This window comes from Poecilia formosa, unplaced genomic scaffold (genome assembly GCF_000485575.1).
Source record: "Poecilia formosa unplaced genomic scaffold, Poecilia_formosa-5.1.2 Scaffold112, whole genome shotgun sequence".
In the NCBI taxonomy this organism is placed as follows: Eukaryota; Metazoa; Chordata; class Actinopteri; order Cyprinodontiformes; family Poeciliidae; genus Poecilia; species Poecilia formosa.
Window position 1 is genome coordinate 1,914,364 of NW_006800051.1, and position 4,213 is coordinate 1,918,576.

General features: G+C 39.1%; 1 long non-coding RNA gene across 1 annotated transcript in view; it reads left to right on the plus strand.

The window, feature by feature from the left end:
• The window catches only part of LOC103143503 (uncharacterized), a 6,729-nt gene extending 3,219 nt beyond the window's left edge, over window positions 1-3,510 (plus strand). Inside the window, exon 2 of the long non-coding RNA XR_476802.2 lies at window positions 3,318-3,510. This is a non-coding gene — a long non-coding RNA (uncharacterized LOC103143503). The remainder of the gene's footprint in view (window positions 1-3,317) is intronic.
• The last annotated feature ends 703 nt before the right edge of the window (window positions 3,511-4,213 follow it).

Below are 4,213 nucleotides of genomic sequence, written 5' to 3' on the forward strand. Positions count from 1 at the left end.
GTTTCCTTCAGTGGTTCTTGGTGCAGCGCCCCCACAGGCCAGGAGGGGAACAGGTTGGTTTGGCTCAGAGCCACAGCAGCTCATCGGTTTCTACTGGTTTCTAATCATTCTGCTTTGTTACTTTCCACTGTCGCCACATGCTTGTCAGGAGGATTTGAAACTTGATGCCGTTTGCCGGGTTCTGTAGATTAATATCTGTTTATCAACTAATTGGATTATTTCCTGGTAAAATGAGGATTAAATTGATTTCAATTGAACCGGTTTGTCACTTTAAAATGAATTTGAACTGAATGGATCCAGTTAGATTGGAGTGTTTTATAAACTCCTTCAACATGTTATTTGTTTTGATTTGGATCTTTAATAATTATAAATCAAAATATGTTGAAACAAAAACCAAACATCTGAACTTTAAACTGAAGGTGGCGCTCCAGACGTCATTGAGGCAGAGGAGAACTGAACCGTTTAGGTTTGCTCTTCTTCTCTGGTTTTAAAGACATTAACGTCCTGAATGTTGAGGATAAAAACGACGCTGGCGGAGAGCGGCTGACGCATCAGCACCGAGGAGGACTGGAAACAGGTGAGGGACTAAAATGACGAGGAGGAGGAGGATGATGAGAGCGTGAAAACATGAACCCAGTCAGAGCCCAAACAGAAAACCTTAAACCAGAACAAAACATCGAAAGTCCAGGCAGGAAAAACAACTTCCTGTCTGAATAAAATTCATTTTTCTCTCTAAATTATGTGAAAGTTTAAAACATTACATTTTTTGTGCAATATTTCCTTTGATAAATTATGTTTTTCAGTATTTCTGACTATAAACTAAATATATTTTAATTTATGCAGCAAACATCCAACATAATGGAAAAGAAAATGTTTTTATTGTTAAGTCATTTAATGTTATCTACATTAAAACTTTAATTTCCCTTTAGGATCAGTAAGGTATTTTTTTCATTGAGCTGAATTAAGTTTTAAAGGAAACTAAATTTCTGTCATGAATTTTCCAAGATTTTTCCTATAAAAGATTAAAAAAAACTGAATAAGTTTTTTGATTGAATTTTAAAAAATCAAAAACTAAAAAATATCTTTATTTTCCTTCATTTGCCATACAACACTTAAGCGAAAAAAGAAAACAAGATTTAAAAAATATATTTTCCTCTTTTAAATATTTTTTTAATGTCAGAAATAATAGAAGAAAAAAAACATCTGATCAAATGTTATGTTCCCTTCTGGAAAAAAGCTAAACTTAATATTTCAATCTAGAGTTATTTTTTAACTTTCATCTGACTTGTAAAGTTGACAGGAAAAAATGGTCCAAATTTATTAGAAGAAAAGAATCTCCTGGACCTTCCAGGCTTCCGTAGAAAACAAGCGGCGTTCAAACTGTTCTGGTTCTGCTTTCAGAAAATGAAACTGGTCGTGTTAAAAGTTGGACAGGAAGCTGTGTTTGTTCTGCTAACGGGGGGTAAAAGTGTGTAAAGCGTTGAAGACAGGAGCGAGCCGCAGGGATGAAAGGGAAGACGAAGACGCGCTGAGGAAGAGGAAGGCAGCAGGAGTGAAGGGATCAGACGGAGGAAGATGAAAGCAGGCGGAGAGCAGCTGAAGGGCGAGGTGAAGTGAAGTTCAGGGAAACATTCAGATTCCCACAGTCACTCTCAGCTCATTTTCATCACTTTGTCGGTTTTTGTCCCAAACACAGCAAAGCATCTTGGGACTTAAAGGGCCAGTATCACATAAAATCTCTTTTACGTTTCCATCATCGTATAATGTTAGTCCTTCATCCTTTCAGAAATCCCTTCATCTCCATGGCAACCATTCAGCTGTCCAAAATGTCTGGGTGGACCTAGCCCCGCCTTCTAGGTACCCCCCCCCCAGCTCCTTCAGACTAGCCAGCAGCATTTAGTAAACAGCTGCTGAGCTCATTATAGGAGCTGCTGCTCAGAGCGACGCTGGTAGAAACTTTAAAGGGTTAACAGAGGAGCCATGTTGGGATGACTTCCTGGAGGCGGAGCTTCAGACAGAGCAGGAGCTTCTTAAAGAGACAGAGGCCCAATTTCAAGACGTTCAAGGAAGTAAAAGTTCTTTAAAGTTTTATTTATACATACAGCATTTTTATAATAACTGAAGGCAACATATTTACTGGACTGTGCTACAAAATGGCGCCATGTGCCTGGAAAACACAAAATACTGCAGCTTGAATTTGTCCTTCATCCAGCAGCTGAACTGAACCGAACAGAACTGAACTGAACCGTCTGTTCGGTTCTCTCAGGAAGAGAAGGTGTTTTTATCCCAGGATGCATCAGTAAAAGACTCTGAAAGGAAAACCTTTTCAAACTCACTTGTTGATGAATTTCTGATTCTGGATTGAAACGAGCAGCAAAGTGACCTTTTAAAAAACCCAGTCCAACCAACTGATCTCCAGCTTTTCCTTCAGAATCTGTTTTGAAGTCATTTCACGTCACAGAACCTGAGGTGCTGCGGGTCGGTGCTGATCCGCTCTGACCTCCAGGCTCAGAGGTCGCTGTAATCCTGTTATTACATTTAACAGCTGCATTCGCTGCTGTGATCACAACATTTTAATCTCTCATCCAGAAGCATGAAAAGGCATTTCAGGCTTCGTCCTTGGTGCTTCACTCGCTTCAGACGACCGGTTTGTTTCCAGACCTCTGGGGTGAAAGGTCACAGGCTAACCTACAGGCACCGTTTGTAACGTTTCAGTCAAATATTAACAGCAACAATTTGGTTTATTTAGTCATAAGAGGAAAAAATGGAGGTTAATTATTTAACTTAACATTTAAAACGCAGGGCAAACATTTAGTTTACAGTCAAACTGTTTATGTCAGAGCTAAATATTTAGTTTTAAACTAAATACTTAGTTTGAATCTACATATCTAGATAAATACCCAAATATTTAGTTAGCAAACAACATACTTAGTTTACTAACTAAATATAGCCAAAAACTATAAAATCTTGCTAGCTAGCGATTTTAATTGAAGGCAAATATTTAGCTTGCTAAATAAAAAGGTTGTTTGCTATTGGAGTATTTAGCTGTGAGCTAAGCATTCAGTTAGTAAGCTAAATATTTAGCTTCAAACACAATTTTTTGTTTCAAACTAAATATTTATCTTACTAACTATTTTTGTTTAAAACTGGCATAAATAAATGAATAACATGAAAATATAATTTTGGAGTATTTTTTTCTCTTATGACTAAATAAACCAAATGATTGCTGATGATATTTGGCTGTGTAACTTTATAAACGTTGCCCCAGAGTTCAGCTGAAAGGAAAATTATTTTTAACCATTTTGTAATTTTTCTAGGTAATTCCCAGCTGGATTACCTAGACCAGGAATAAAGTCGATAATCTGATCATCAGCTGATTCCCCGGGAAGAGGACGATGCGTTTCTCGGCATGTAGGGGAAACGTGTTGGGAGTCAGAGCATCTATTCCAGCCGCACCAACAACATCTAATTGAATCTAATTTGGACAATTAAAGTGAAATTGGTCCAGCAGAACGTATTGAACTGGTTATCTGTAGCAATTAGGCCGTAATTGGCCCGTTGTTATCTTTACAAGTCTCCTGGAAGAGGCCGGCTCTCAGAGACAGAAGCTCTTTGTTTCCATCCTGCAGCCGAGTTGAACCTGTTCAGCTCCTCATACGGAGGACAGCAGACTGAGGACAGTCCAGAGGTCAAAGGTCCTGACCCCACAGACCAGAGCGACACCCTAATGGGCTCTTTGCACCTGGCGTTGACGTCACATCTCCAGGAGCTAATGCGGCTCACTTTTTTCCGCTTTGAGTTTCTATGACTGGTAGAAAAGACTAAGTCGTATTTCAGATGCAAAAAAACAATACTATTAACATTGTTGTCTTCCTAATATAATGGGCTTTTAAGTTTTCGTTAATTTCCAAGCGATCCTGGCTTGTAAATATCTGTGACTACCAGTTAAAGCCAACGCCGCACAGCAAAGTTTGCAGCCTTCACTTCACTCCGGATCAGCCTAAAACTACCGGGGATACGGATGGTAAATAAAGGAGCCTCCCTGAGTTATTTCCATGGAATCACTTCTATATTCAGCCTGAAAAAGCGAGTATATGGGAAGGAGAGAGCAGACCAGAGCCAGACAGCCGAGCAACTGATCCGCCTGTACATACTGCTGTAAACACCGTCCTATCTGAGCTCTGAACAAGAAACATGCAAAGGTAATAAAACG